The following is a 16,586-nucleotide window of genomic DNA, read 5'->3' as shown; positions in this document are numbered from 1 at the left end:
CATCTCGTGGTCTGAGCACCTCCTGTCATTTAACTTCCAGTGCAACATCATTAATTCTTTGGGCTGCCTCTCATTGTGAACCCAGGCTTTCATATCCTTCCTTTAAGAATGGTTTTGAAGTCTAAAATTTCTGTTCTGGTGTGATTGAATACTAGTTACTGGCACGAATAAGAAGTATCTAATCCTAGAAGTATGAACATGTATGTTCTGATATTGAAGAAATGAGCTGTCCCACAGAGAGAGGATTATGCTTTCTGCATAAGAGGAGGGCTAAGATGCATGAGACTGTGAGGAGGTGATTGCAATGTCTAAGCAGGAAATGAAGTAAATGAAGTTTCTAATGATTGCAGTAGTTCATCAGTTCCACAGAACATGCAAATCATTTTAGTTTATTTAGATGAAATTTTTGTAAGCAGAAGCATTTTTCGGGATACACTAATCTAGCAGAACTAGAATTTTTTAGATGTTTTCTGTGAGCTTGTTTTTGTGGTTGATTGGAACAAGACCCACGTCCTAAAGCTATTATAGTAGTAACATGGATTTTCTGGCTACATTACTTGTTCACAGATGGTTAGCCTTTGACAGGGCAAGGAGATTGTTCACTTCTGCAAGATGTTAACCCAGATCAATACAAAAACTGTCTTGCGGAAGGAGCACCTGTTTGTCAACGAAACCTGCCTTAAAGGTGTTTCTACTGTTACGTATTTTTTGTTCTATTGAGAGCCCTGGCTACTGTGTTAAAATCCCTCTCTGACAGTATGGTTCTCAATATCCATCAGGAGAGGACTCCCTTTGGAAAAAGGGGGAGAGCCCTTCCTTTGCAATACTAGTTATCTTAGCCAGTTAACCCCTTTCTCCTTACTCTGTTACTGGGCCGTGGAGGTAATGCGAGGGCCGTGAGCTAGTTTCCTGATAAACAAAAAATCATTTTCAAGTATAGAGTTTAAGAATAAGCATTTGAGGACTGCTCTGTCCAGATTGTGTGTTGTAGGAAAACAGAGACCCTTGTGCATTTGCCAGTGATATTAAAATATATGTTATGACAGATGTCACTGAAATCCTAGAGTCATAATAAAAAGGATCAGAAAAATTTGAAAAGTAGGGCCTAGAAATAATACGAGTGGAACTAGAAAAATGTGAACTAATGTATTTGGGGAAAAGAAATATTCAAGTGTTAATGCTGGAAAATAGTTAGCAGTTACATTTGACACAAAAAAATGATTTTTTAAAAAAGGGATACGATGGCATTTTCTGAAAGAGCAGGAGGTGGTAGGCTCTTTCTGAGTTGCATTGTTGAGAATACTGTGGCAAAGCACAGAGTGCCATTTCAGTTAGACATGGCATGCCTCTTCCACTCCTCAGATTCGTTTCTCTGTTAAATAGCATCTGTCTCCTTTTCTCTCTCTGGTTTTCATTCTTTGCCTATCTCTGCAGGGTCTGAGTGCCTAAGTAATAACAGGCAAATGCCTGTGTGTCCTGTAGTTTATATACTGATGCTCAAATATTTTCCAGACTTTATTAACTCATGTTGGTTGTCTCTGTTTTAGTCAACAATACTGTACTGAAGAGAGGACTAGGGATAAATGCTGGGTTGAGAAAAGAGGGCAGATTTCCTGTCTTGAATCAATATAATAATATTCATCATCTTAAGAGCACAGAATTTTTATTACCGTTAATAATAATGTTATTGTTATATCCTAGAGTCCAAAAAACATCAGTATCAGTGATGTCAATAGTGCAGGGAAGAGCTATGGAAGCAATTAAGGTGATGAAGGCAGGCTTATGAAGAAAACAGCAAATGCACAGCTTGGCTAAGTGGTGATAACGATGATGGTGGATGTGATGACCATCTAAAATCTAGCTAACATCTCTAAACATAGAAAAGGGAGTAGTAGTGTTCAGTTGGTTGTAGCATTACAGTTAGGACTAATGAGCAAAACTGAACAAAAGAAAACAGAACTTTTGGGTTTTTCGTTTTTTTTGCTGTTCACCCCAATAGCAGATCACATTAAATGCTAGAATGGTATCTTCAGAGGATCCCCTGTTGCACCAGCAGGAGCCCAATTGATTAAGTAATGTGAAAATAAATTAAGAAAGATGTTCATGAATGTGCGGAGGGAACCATTTTGATATTGGGAAAGGACTGGGCAAGATGACCTCTTCTGCTTCTAATTTCCAACATTGTTAGAAAGAATTGGCAGAGATGCCCTATTTCTAATTTTCAGACATTTTTTTGTTATTTTATTTGTAATCTGAACTCAGTTTCCGCCTGATCCAGAACTTTCAAGACTGGAAATTCAGCTGAAAAGAAAGGAGGAGCTGAGCTGTGAATGTACTAAAAGAGGCCCTTGGACCTCCGGTGTTTTGAAATTCTGCGGCTGACCAAGGTGGTCCACGTAGTGCAACTATCCAGGCAGGAGAACCAGGGTAGGGGTGTTTGTGCTAGGAGCCTGTCACAGACTCAGAGCTCCATCAGGAAGCCAAGATCTTCGGGGTTTCCTGTTACCAGTTCTGTACTCTTGGGACTGGTAGAAACACAATGGGCAGCTGTGACAAAACCTGACTGGGAGGGTTTGGAGCAGAAGGGTCGTTTCTCTGATGGGGCTGACTTGGGGTTTCAGACCTTGGTTGTTCACACAGCTGCACAGGATGGCAGTGAAAACTGAGAGTAGACTGGTTTGGGTTGAATAAAATGGTGTATTTTCAACCAGCTTGGGAAAACATGATGTTGGACATGCACCAAGACACATCTAGCATCTAGGCAAGGAGAACCACTTGCGCAGAGCGCTGTTATTGGCACAGCATCTGCAGCACAGCAGTAGACCAGCTGCCTTTCCCTAGACAGTTGTGACACGTGGAACAGCTCACACCCATAGATACATAAGGACATGTGCAAATAGTTATTTTTGGCATACTTACCTTGAAATATATTATTTTGTGTTATTTTTTAGCTGAAAGTGGAAGACTTTTTTTTTAATTACTCTCCCACCATCATAAGAGTCATGGTTCAAGTAACTGATGCTCAAATTTCTTTCTCTGGCTGGGCAAGATACTCTTCCCTTTTTGATGAGGATAGGCATATTTCATCAGGTTACTTAGCCTTAGTACTCTATAGGCAGGGAGCTAGGAACCCCTTGAAGTAAACAAGGTATGTAGATTATGATCCCCATCAGATGTGGGGATTTTATCTTGAATTGAATTTTATTGATGTTTACCAATGCTAGCATTTGCCTCTACTGATATTTTTCACCAAAAAATGCTTTACCTGAAAAAAAGAACTGTTGAGAAACAACAATATAATTAAATATTTTATAATTAAAAAAGCCTACCCCAAATTCTCAGAGATAGTATTTGGATGAGTACTGATTACCAAGGGTAGACAGGAGAGAAGAAAATATGCATGTTTTCTGCCTGGCCTCCTTTAGTTCTGCTAACTGGAGAGCTCCCAGCTCACTCCTAGTGTTTAACTAATAAAAAATAAATTAATATGAATTTCAAGCCAACGTTGTAAAGTCTCACATGTAGCTTTCAAAGTAGGAAATTGTTTGCTCACTAGACTTCATGTATTTCCACTCAAGTATGCAGCCCTTTTTATTCATATTATAAAGGAACTGAGTGAACTGAATTGCACGTGTATTCAAAGAAGCAGTACAAATCTGAACTGGAGCCAGATGATCAATTATCAGAGGGTAGTATTGTATTGTGTTGTTCACCAGGAGCATCAAGAGAGATGAGAGAAATTGTCACAGAGAGAAACATTCAGTGCATTTACAAAAAAGGTTAAAAAAAAGAAAAAGAGAGAGAGAGGAACCAGAATAAATTGTATGCTGAGAGCTGGAGTGGAAAGATAGAGCAAATCAAGGTGACAGGAAATAAAATATCCTTCATCAACAGCAATAAGGATAAGAGAGACATCAAAACGTGGAGACTTGTGCCAAAAGGCAGTTGAGGATAGTGGCTTTGGGAAAAGATAGGGGACAGGAGATCTTGAGAATGATTAAAGGAATTTGAAAGAAGGGAAAATCAATCAGATTTGTTTTGTTTGAGATTAATGTCACCGAAATAAAATAAAAAGAAGAAAGTATGAGGAATCAAAAGATACTGTGAAGTAGATGTTGCTCATTGCCCCCTCCCTTATAGTTTTGGTGAGAAGGAGACAACCACCCTTCCAATAAGACTTCCCATAGAAATAGTTTCTATATAAAGTTAAAACTGGAGACCTATGAAGTGTGAATCCCAAGCATCCTCTATTTCTCCTCTCCATCAGACACAGTTTATTACTGGCCAGTAGCAAAAAAAATCATGCTTAGACTGGGATGAAATTGGATATCTTAACAGCAATATTTTAGTTTGCAGACTATTATATTGTAGTTATAAACTGGCAATTTTAAACAATTTCCTTTTCAAAATGTCCTATCTGTAACATTTATTTAAGTATCTGACTTTGCTGGAAGTTAAATAAGGTTCAGTAATGAGTGTGCTGTAAATTCCTTAAGCTAAAGAATACCAAGTTCATATGCTATAGATAACATATGCTATGTAAAGTGTGTTCCATGCAAAACCAACCGTTGGTTTTGTTCCTCATGGTCCATCCACTGTCTCTCTGTACTGTTATATAGTCACTTCCTGGCAAAGCTATCATTTCTGCTCAAATTTAGTACCAGCTGCTAATGGTCACGGTGTGAATGACTGAGGAATATATGGGCTGGGATAATGTGCACGCTTGTCCATTGAAAAATGACTGAGAAATGGTTCCTTGACATTGCTTAGCTGCAACAGAGCACAAAATTTACTGCTGCTGCTCGTGGAGCACAGCGCCAGGACAGTGACATTTTCATTACATAGACTGTAACTTACGGTCCTTTGTTTTCCTTTTTGTGGATTTTGTAACACGTGGTCAACCTCAGTGTTGAAAATGTTACTGCCATTATAGCAAGACTACCCGTTTCTAAGAGATCCCATTTAAAACATCTACATACACTTAGTACTCCCACCCTAGCATCTCAGTTTTACACATTGGCCAAATTCTTTCTTTCCTGTTCCTCCTTGTTACTTTATTTATTACCATTCTTTGGAAGATTAATGCAGCTTCTGCACTGGTAATAATTCCCTATATCAGTCTGTCTACAATATCTCTGTGATCCTGGCTCTTCATCACTGTACGTCCTTTATGAATCACATTACTTTCACCACCTCTTATCTAACCACTTCATAAAAACCAACTCACACATTTATAAAGCATGACAAGAGCATTACCATAAACAATGTTACTCTCCTCAGTAAACACATCATAGAGTCTCCATAGGCTAATCAACGTAGTGGATAAAATTATCTGGGGATGAATTTATATGTGGCCATCAAGAGGCAAAGTGTATAGGGAAGCATTGTTCTGCTCCTCCACGAGAGTTTTAGATTCCTGTTTTTTGTTTCCACTGAGCCTAGTTCAAGCATTACATCTATGCAGATTTGGAAGTTAGAAAGTTGTAATTGGTTGACTTATTTCTGAATATTTAACAAAGTTCCTAAAAGTGTGAGTTTTTTCAAGTATCATAGGAAACATATAAAAGATGTATTATGGGTATAATTTTGGCTCTCTTTTGAAGTTGGTGGAAAAAGGAGTATCGTTTCCCGGTTTGGAGCATATGCTGATGATACAGGCATTGAATAAAAGGATGATTCAGTTTAAGAGACCTTGAAATTTCAAGGTACTTGGGGAAAACCTGTTGGATTAGGCCATTCAGACAGCAGGAGGAGAAGCGCACGCAGCCAGCAGATCTTGGCAAGGCCAGGGTTAGAGAAAGACTCTGACCAGCATCAGGCAGTGCTGGTGCAGCTGGCATGGGAAGAATAATTTCTAAATCCCCTCTTAACAACTACTTCTCATGAATGCTTCTACATTTCTCATCATCAGTTATGCCTAAATCACATATTTCTTATCAGTTTAATTTTCCATCTTAAAAGAGAATCATCCCATCTTTGTTTCATTCTATCAGTCTTTCCTAGGACTCGTTGAACTTAACATCCACTCTTTGGTTGTGTTCTACTGGCAGCATTTAGCAGAACAAAATTTTGAGTCCCCAAGAGCAGTATTTTGTGGTTCACCCAAGTTTTGTGGTAAGAATATGTTCATGGCTCTAATTCCTAATGGAATTCCTAATTCTAAACCCTAATGGGTTTTCACTATGCTCTAGCAAGAAATTGGAGTTCTCAAAGGCAGAACTGTTAGTTTCTCCACAGCTTTGCTATCTAGAAAGTATGTTCTATGTTCTGGAGAAGAATTTTGCAGCTGCAAAGCAATGGTTGGAATAGCATAATAGGTCTTTTTAATCTCTACTTTATACTGCTGCCTGCAGTTTAGACTACAGGAGGAGCAGGTATATTATATCTATTTTGCCCAAGCCATTTTTTTTCATATCCTCTTTGACAAATGAAATATTAAATTTTCAAAATCACCCAAGTAACTAAGGGCAAATTTTTTTTAAAGATATGTCAATATTTTTTGTGCAGCCTTACCAGGTCTACATCATTTAGATGAAGAAATCCCATTTACAAGTGATTTAGTTATTTAGGAATGTAATAACTCAGTGAAAGTCAATGAAATTCAGGGTCGTAATGCCTATTACTTTGGATATGGAACTTAAGTTATATCTCAAAAATAATGTTCTTCTTTTTCTGAATTGTCAAAGTCCTACCTCTTCCTATGTATTTCTTAACGGAATTCTAGAGCTGTAAATCTAACCAAAACTTCTAATCTTTTCAGGCCTATATTTCTCAACATTGCTGTAAGCTGGTCTCCCTTTGAAGTAAAAAAATCTCATTAAAAGACTGAAGATCCCCACTAAGAGAATGTTGGATTCTTGGCTGCCTTGTGGGTTACATATCTCCTTTTTATAGTTCATCAATACAAGAATGCTAATAGTACCTATTACAATTCACTTTCAACACTCCCCGTGACAAAAAAGCAATCAAGCGTGCAGGGTATGTGCACGGTACTCCACGGGCAGCCCTGCCTGATTGCTTTCACGCTGCTGCCTATCAGGGACAGCAAGCGCACGCAATAGGTGGGATTTTCTTGTAAATACTGTCGTTTTTGCACATGTGTGCACTGTACACATGTATGCAAAAATCGTAATTAAGACTATTGATAACTCCACTTCCAGAATAGCTAGCAGCAAATTTCCTCAACGGCATTCCTCTTCCATCACTGTCGCCCCGTTGTCCTCTTGAATCCTTCAGCCGTGGCCGGCTATTGCACTGCCATTTGAAATGCAATGTGCCAGAGGCAGGAGCTGCCAGAAGCCAGCCTTGTTTTTCTGGGTACCGTTTTTTCCTTTGATTCATCCTTAAGATTTTTTTTTTTTTTTTTAATATGCATAAGAATAAGGTCCTGTGCAAATTTCTCAAGAGATCAATTTGCAAGGCTCTTTCGTAGAAAGACCTATTCTCTAGTGTGTGTATTGGTTTGATATGGAAATCCATAAGCCTGCCCTAGATCCACCCACATATTATACACTGGGGTGCTCCGGGTTTTCTTTGTGAATTCAAGAGTAGAATCCATACCATTTCTCTTTTTCCAACAAAAATACTTATTTTTAACTTCTGTGTATAAACTGGTTCTTGAGGATCAGTGTCTATTCTGTCAGATAAGAATCTGTAAATCTCTTAGATAAAAAGCCTCCTGTGGCTGATGGCAGACAGAATTAGTAGAAAGTTGTAAAAGACTACAAATCCATGTGCTAATTAGAGCTTTGCATATCCCTGCTTTCCCTATTAGGCCGAATGGAAAATAAAATACAAATGACAAAAAAGACCTCTCCAAATCCAAGAGTTTAGTATTCAAATGAAATACCAACATTTCCCTGAACAAAATATTTTTTAAATACTGTTTTCCTTTGGTTATTATGGATTTTTGTGAAAAAGTTTGGTTTTGTGGAAACAGTATTTTCTGAGAAAATCATTTTTTGAAAATTACCTTGTAACACTCTACATAACCAGAGATGCTTGTGCTCAGTGCACACCGCCCCTTTTAGTTTTTGAATTCTGGCTCTAGAATCTATCCAAACTTCTTCATTTCTGTGATTTCTAGGTGTAGCTGTCCTGCTTTGGCCGGCAGTTCTTCTCCAGGTCAAGACCATGTGTGTGAGATGAGCTGGCTTACAGAAATAGTCATTTAAATGTTCTCTCTCTTCTTTTTTCTGCCCTAAGGAAGGTGTGTGTAATGGCACAGTCACTTCTTCCCACTAACTGTGGATCCCACTGCCTTATTTCAGCCCCAGTGGAGCAGAGTTGAAAACTCTCAGATAACTAAAATCCCAGGTATTTTACAAAAATAGAGGATTGGTTAAAATGCCACGTCTGCATGACCTGCATCCTCGGCACCTCTTTTTAGGCCTCAGAAGTCCAGCAGTGTTCTTCTAAGTAATTTAGACATGGGAAGAAGCTACAATAGGAGCGTGAAATGAACCAAAAGATGCCAATCTGTAGAAAATCAAGTTTTGCTAGCCACACTCGCTCCTCATGGAATTACCTTTTCTGGTCTTTTGTAAACAAATACCATTTTTTTTGGAAGAGATGACCTGTGTTTCTGGAATCCTCTCATAAAACAACTACATTCAAGAAAATAATTTCCCAATCTAAAACTTAATGACCCACAGCGGGAGTCATTTATGTTGCTGCTGTTGCCCACAGTCTTTCCACACTGAAAATAATATATATCCCACATAATGAACAATGAAAATAATGAATATTAATGAAAATATAAATATATATTTAGGCAACAGTCCACAGCAATATTCTGATCCACTGGGCAAAAATGATGCAGTATATTGCCAGGAGTCTTGCAGAGTATGTGCAGTCTGTTACAAATTCCCATGGTTACCGTAACTCTGTATATAATGAGTAGCCCCTGGTTCTATTTATATCGGTTATCACAATGGGGAGGAATTAAGTATGATTTAGAAGTTAGATTTCTGGCTTAATACTAAATATGCATACTTTGGTCAATTTTTTGATCCTTTTTTTTTTTTTTTTTTTTTAATTTATGGGCTAAATTCAACTGTTTTGTAACTTCTTTGGAACTGATGGGACTCCAGTACTTGAGCTGTAGTTACCCTTGAGCTTATAAAAAAGGGTAAAAAAACCCTTCACCCTGTATTATTATTTTATAGCCATTGTTACTCTCCAAAGTTGCTGCTGTGTGCAAAATGTATCCTGCAAAGTTGATTCTTTTCTTTCTACAGCAGACACAGAGTATCAAGGGATTATATGTAAAATAAAAATTGCAGTGTAAGTGTACTGTGTCTGTGATGAGTCTTTTATTTGTTGACTTACGGAGTGGTTCATGTAGTAGCATGGGACTTTGTGTTTCCATCTGTTATATATTCCTCATCAGAAGCAAGAAGCTATTCTTTAAGTAACATAGTAGTGGCTTATTATTTCTTAGAATAAAGTATAGTATTTTCTCTTGAGCCCAGTGTAATCTGTAGTTCTGGCACATTAGCTGGCATAAACATTTTGATTAAACCTTATGAATGTATTAATTACAGTTGGGAAGTTTCTAAAGCTTATTCAAACTACAGACTCTTCAAACTGCAGTCCCTAAATCTCAATTCCTCTTTAGCAATTGTAAAAATGACTTTCAAAGGGTAGCCTTCGCTGTGTCTAGGATATTCATGCAAGGACATGGAATGGCAGATGTGCAAAATTGTTTGCCTATTAGTTTCTGTAGGCACGTTTTCAGTAAGTCTCTCAATGACTGAGAAGTTTTCAGTCATGTTGTCAAACATTTGCTTTAGGTCTAAAGACCTTCAATCTGTATAAATTTTTCTGTCATCTTCTAGGTCTAGCAACATCTGTATATACTTAAGCATTCATCAGAATAACATTTCATTAATAGGGTGCCAACACTGGAACAAGGAGTGTCTAGCTGAGACTGTATAAATAAGTAGAGCTATTAAAACCATCAACAGTTCTAATAAAGTGTCTGGAAATATTTATAGAACTTGACCTGTATTATTTCATTTGTTCATATTCCCACGGTGGATGGTTTATAGTGTGACAGAGGGTAGAATTTGACCATCACAGCCTATAAAGTTGTTGGAGTATTACTTTTTTTTCTCTGAGTAACGTGAACAAGTTCTTAAAACAACCTTCACCCGCATTAGGTCGCGAGGCACATTGGAGACGAGATATAAGCACATACTATAGAGGATCTGAACTCTAAAATCACTGGGTGCATGACCCCCAAAAGAAAGGCATATCTTATCTATCAACTGTCCATGCCTCCGCCAAACAACCCGGGACACCTCCCCTGCGTGCGGCTTTGCTCATGCCTTCAAACACATACGCATTCATTACGAGTGACCTGCCCTAGGAAAGTCCATTAAGTGGAACTCATTTCAAGCACAGATGGTCCTGAATAGCTTAATGTCTGCCTGGTGGCCAGAATAAGTGAATTCTTGATGGCCTTAGACTTCTGATCACATACATGCAGCCAAGGAGGAAATGAAAACATGTTTATCATTTTGATAAACAACCTCTCTCATTGCTGCAGGATGCTCTATGTAACTCAGCGGAGTCAAATACTATTAAATTGTCATCACTGTCAAAAAGAGAACACATAAGTTTTGCTACCTGAGTCATAGTTAATGACTTCCACAATGTATAACACAAATCAGTACTGCTGTTTGGCTTTTTTTTTATGTTTGTTTACTGATAAGTTCAGACTCTGCTAGAATACAGAGGCAAGTTATAATTTTGAAGTGCAAAATATGCTTTTATTATTACCTCTCAGCTAGAAAGATTAAAAAAATAGAGATGACTAGAAGATGGCTTTTTGGCTTCTGCCAGGCATGTACCAGACCCTGTGGCTGATGAGGTATTTTAAATCACAACCACCCACAGTAGGTTCATACTTGCGATAAAATATTTCAATCTGTAGTGTGTAAACACACGGTGGCTTTGTAACAGGGATAAAACTGAACATGCTTTCAGGAGTCTGTTGTTCTCCAATTAGAATTATAGCATTTGCAAGAGATAACAAATGTTTTTTTTCCCCATATTTTACGGTAAGAAGCATGGATAATTTCTACACTTTAATATTTTAAGCCTATGCAGAATAAACACTTCTAGAAAGCTAGAAAATGTGAGGAGAATCCTAAAGTAATAGATGCTGTCTTTGATAGTGCAGAATCCTTCCTGGAAGCCAATTTTGTCCCTCTTGCATTGGTAGACAGTAAATTTCCTTCACACAAAGTTCTAGACATCCTGTGAAATGAGCCCTCAGAAAGGGCTGGCCATTTGAGCCATCAAATCCTGCTAATGTTTGGTGTTAAAATTAGATAAGCTAAGTTAGGACATTTTCATTCACCTCTGAAGTATCTGGAATCCAAAGCAAAAATATTGTCCATTTTCAGTTTCCTGTTCCTTTTCTGATCTTTTTCTCTGTGGTTTTATTTATTTTTTTTTTATTTTATTTTATTTTTTTTTTTATGGGAATTATAAAAGCTGAGCTATTTCTCTTGCCAGGCAGGTGAAGTTGCCACTTCATGAGGTGTATCTATCAACATCCAGAAGACTCTCTACTTAGAGGATTTTCTGGTCCTTTCTCCTCCTTTTAAAATTGAATGGCAAATCCCCTGCTGACTTCAATGAGTTGGATGAGGCTGTTATTGTGGAAACAAAGCCAGAAGCTGCATTGGCTCAGCAGACCATAAACTGTTCAAAAAAAGTCTTTCCTCCTGTTTGTGACAATGATTTAAACTTTTGCTGCACTTGGAGCCTATCAGGTCAATAATCCACAGACAGGAATGGCTCTCAAGGAGCTGCAGCAGTCTGAAGTCAATAGTCCATGTTTTTTAAAAGTCCATAAACTTGAAAATACATTTATACAGCATGTATATTTTGATCTTACCAATTCTATGATTTTATGATCTACCATCCATACTATAGTCTATAAAAATATCTTGCTTTCTCTCTTTTTTTAAAGAAGTTATTATACCTACGAAATTCAATTTTTGTATGCATTGTGAGAATTCAGCCTATCCCAAACCTCTGTGATTTGTCAGATACCTACTGATGAAACTAATAGGGCAATGACCAATTATGTTACCTGGGATCTGTCCTCACTTCCATAAGAATAATGGTAACTAACAAGGGAGATATTCCAAATCTGAACTGCTGCTTTGAAGCCTGAAATCCATATTTATCCAGCAGAACTGGAGATGTCTTTTTTTGGCAGGACACCAACATTGTTCAAATGGGATCGTAGAATCAGGATTTATTTCTCAGGCCACTAAATCTTTCATAAGCAGCAATTTCAAGCTCTACGCAGGTAAACAGATTGTACAGATTATCCAAATATAATGCTTCCTGTGAACAATTCCATTCTTGTTTTTCTTTTAACTAAAAGTCGACATATGCGATTTCAACACCAAAATAGCAAATGGCATCAAGAAAGAACAAATGTCGTAGTGTACCTGCACTGCACAAACAGCAATCTTCATGCTCTGCAGCACTGGGGCCCAAAACATTCTCCGTGTGCCATTAATGCCTAAGAAAGTCTATGTAGTAGCTTTACTAACAGTTCACCTCGTGTTGCTACTTGTGTGTTACATCTCCCATGGACTAGTTTCAGTGGAGTTAATCTCTGATGTTTAACCCAAGGCACTAGGGCAACTAGACAAATGGGAATAAGGGGAAAATATTTCTGTTTTCTTTTGCTGGACAAAAATTTTTCCAGCTGTGATTCTGCTTATATCTCCATCTGAGAAACAGAAACTGAGGACAAAACATCATACTACATTGATAGATTTATCATCATAGATTTAGGTATTAGCAATAGCAGCATTTGAGTATATGAATACATTTTCAAATTCTAGGCAATTTTGGGGAAGTACAGGATGAAAGCAAGCTTAACTATATACACTGATACTTTCCAGCGTAAAGCATGGAAACACTTTCTAAAGCTTCACACCAGATCTCCTGCCATGCTTCTGTAAAATCATCCTTCCTATCATTGAGGATTATTTTACCATTACAGAGAACTCAGTCTCAAAACTGAGGCCAGCAAGGCAATGAGCTCTCCTCAGAAGTGTAGCAGTATAAGTATTAAAATAAGCTATCAGTATATCTATCTTATTCCCGGCTCAGGATTGTCAGCACCTTTGCACTTCATTAAATCTTCCCAAAATCTAGAATAATCACTGAGAAAACACGCTGGTTCTGGAGAAGTCCACAAATGCTGGTAGTAGACCATTTCTTGAGACCCCCCCCCCCTCAGATAATGAAGGTCTGAAGTCAATTTAAAAAATCAGAGAATGAAAAAGTATTTAATGTATGGATCTGAACATGTTAAATTTTTTCAGTGGAAACTGAAGTCTGATTCATGTTCCTCTCCCCTCCCTTTTTGCCTTGTTTATAGAGCTGAAAGTGAGGTATAAGTCAAGCCTCATCTTCAACATATTTGTGGTACATATTTATGTAAATAATGTAACCAAAAGTGTGCTTTTTCAGTGAGTATCCTTTTCCTTAGTCTCACTGTGTCCATTTGTATTTGTCTGGGTACCACTGTCTATAACCATCTTACATGTGTCATTTCTGAAAGTTTAGCATGTGAAAACACAGTTGATAAAATATATACCAGCAAAGTACACTGCATGTGATGCAATCTAATAATGGTCAACTGGATTACTGTGTTTTAATAGAAAAACCAGATCCCATGCAACAAATGTTTGCCAGGAAAATAGGGTCTGTAACATTCAGAAGTTTCTTGGTGTGAGATGGGTTTTTTCTTATATGTCAGCATTGAGAAGGATCCTTTTATTATTGTTATTATTATTATTATTTGCATTATAGTCTATGCAGATAAAAGAAGTCTCTGTTAACATACTTAATTATCTATCTAGTGGTAACCAAAGGGTGTTTTCGTTGCTTTTTTAGTTTCAGTATGTTTTGCCGCTCCTGAACAACTACGCACTTTGATTTAAATTTCTTTTTGCTGTAGCAACTTGAGCTTCCACGTAACAATTAAAGGTGTTATAAAGCTTATCAAGCACAACCCATTATTTTGAATAGATACTCAAATGAGCAAGACTAGCTCATGTGGTTATTAGTACTCATACAAGAAATTAATAGGGAAAATGAAACATTTAACTTACTCACAGATATTTACCACACACTTTATATAGTCTAAAATTAGAAATACTTATTACTACATACATTATCTTTATTACTGAGTTTGCAGTCAATAAAATAACAAATCTCTTTTCACTAAGAGCATGACCATAAGATGAATCAAACCAATGGGAATCTTTTCATTGCTTTTAATATGCTTTGGGTGGGGAATTACTTTGTAGGGGAATATAAGCATTTGAGGCCTGATTCTTAACTGTGTTGATTGTACAAATTCCTCTTACTCCAAAGAGACACTTAAAAGACTGTTTACCAGATGATGGCTTTCTGAATTGTTGGGATCTCTCTATTGTGGCACCTACTGGCTTTCAAAAGAGCTGTGTCAGCAGGCCAAATACACGTAATATATGAACCAGCCCTTCTGTCCAGATGAGTTAAACAGTAGCTGCAGAGCAAGTCTTTTCCCAAGCTTGCAAGCTCATCAGTGCTTAGCCCCATGACCGTGCAACCTAAGGTCATTTCCCTTAAAGGACATTCACTAGCTTTGACTGATTTGATCAAGTCACTCTGGAAGGGCAGTGGTTTGACAATTTAATACTATAAAATTTGTCCATGCTTTGTGGGGTCCATCTACTTTGGGAGTTACTGTGCCACTGAATACTGTGGGTACACTTCATGGCACAACACTGTTCTTAGTTAATGACAATACCTGGATCTCCTCGCAGAAAGCAGTTTTCCTCTGACCCTGAAAGTTGAGAGAGAGAAAGCAGCATCGGCAAGACCGTTATGGCTTTACTGGACGCAGTAGTGCATTTTACTGCACAGATGAGTCAAATCACAGCATTTACTCAGCTTTGTAGGCAAATGAGAAAACAGAAGGGAGACTTGTTCCTCACCCTCACAGTGCTGTTAGGCCCTGCTCAGGTTGTGAGACCCTCTCAAAAGAGGAAAAGACTGTGTTACCACAACTTTCTATCTCAAAGAGTTGGTCAGGAGGGAGAGGTCAGTCCCATCCAGAGCTGACTGAGTAGACCACAGGGGGTAAGTAAGTTTCTCTAAAAAAGGATGCCAAAACTTAGGCTTCCTCACAAAGCCAGGGAGAGGAGAAAGTGATCATGTCTCTGATCCAGTTTTGGACAGCACTTAAAGAGGTCGTCTACGTGACCTCCCTCTCCCCAAACAGAAGCAACTATATCTTGACCTGACAGATGTTAGTTTTGCCTTCTTGAGCATTGCCCAGTCAATGGAGATTCCTTCTGCCCATTTGTACCAGTGCTTCACTACAGAAATACCATGTTTTTAGAACCACCAGCTAACAAGATTTGATCCTGAGCTGAGAGATCCGTCTGAATTCCTAGACCTCTTCTGAAGTCACTTGTTCACGGCCAGCTGTGGGTCAGTACCTCCACACTGCTTATTCTGCTACCTGAGTGCAAGATTGCTGTAGCATTCAGGAACTCTCAAAGTTGTCTCAAAATGAAGAGCGAAATCAAAAGATAGAAGTAATGCTCTTATGGCTATAATAAAAGCAAGGTACAGTTAGCATTTCATAGTAGGATAAAAGTAATGTTGCTTTTCTAGCAAACCTTTTTACACACACTGTTCTTCAGTATACTGTGCATTATGTTTTCTACTAAGTTTAAACAAACCCTGCCAAATGTATGCAACAATTTCATAAAGTAGCCAAGTATCTGTGGGGAACAGACTGGCACTATTAAATGCTTGGCGACTATGAACTAAATGCAATTTGAACTCAGAGATCGAGAAATTACTGGGCAGTGCATTAGCTCACTGTGGTATCTAAGCTCTTTGCTCTGCACTGCTAAGGTGAATGGGAATAATGCACTTGATACTTCATTTCAATGCATAGCATAAGCTACAAGCACCAAGCATTCATAAATCCAAAGCCACCATCTATCTGTCCATCACTCCTTTGTGTTCTCCACCTAATCGAACTATTGCAAATGTTCATAAAGCACAATTAGGGAAAGGACAAATTAAGCCTGGTGATCTTGCACACAATAGGAATGTTACCTGCCTTAAAAATGCCAATTCAGCGAGGGAAGTGCTATTGGACCATCCTGTAATTTAGACAGGCGACAGTCATCCCCTAAGACCTGAGCACTAGCATAGAATCAAAAACATGGGAAAAAAAGCCTATTTCTAGTTGGAGTCCCTTAGTCTCTGTACTTGTACAAGGGCATAAGTACAATAGGGGAAAGAGCCTATGCTATCACAAACATAAAACCAGCCAACGGTTATTGCAGATTTATTGTAGCATGTTATCTACATTTCTTCAGGCCCAGATGGCCACATAGTCTTTTTAGGCCAAAATGTCCTACTAATGACAGAGAAGCTTCTAATACAAGACAGACATATATCTACTCTATAGGGACATCTGTATGCGTTTCCTATTAAAGCCGAAGCATAGCAGCACCTGCCTTAGACAGGATTGC

The 16,586-nt window shown here is 38.1% G+C and overlaps 1 protein-coding gene across 1 annotated transcript in view; it reads left to right on the top strand.

Annotated features, from left to right (window-relative positions):
- The window catches only part of TAFA1 (TAFA chemokine like family member 1), a 218,165-nt gene that overhangs the window by 157,574 nt on the left and 44,005 nt on the right, over window positions 1-16,586 (top strand). The gene's annotated exons all lie outside the window — the stretch shown is intronic.

The sequence above is a fragment of the Rhea pennata genome, chromosome 12 (assembly GCF_028389875.1).
Source record: "Rhea pennata isolate bPtePen1 chromosome 12, bPtePen1.pri, whole genome shotgun sequence".
NCBI lineage: Eukaryota > Metazoa > Chordata > Aves > Rheiformes > Rheidae > Rhea > Rhea pennata.
This window is presented reverse-complemented; position numbering and strand designations above follow the sequence as displayed.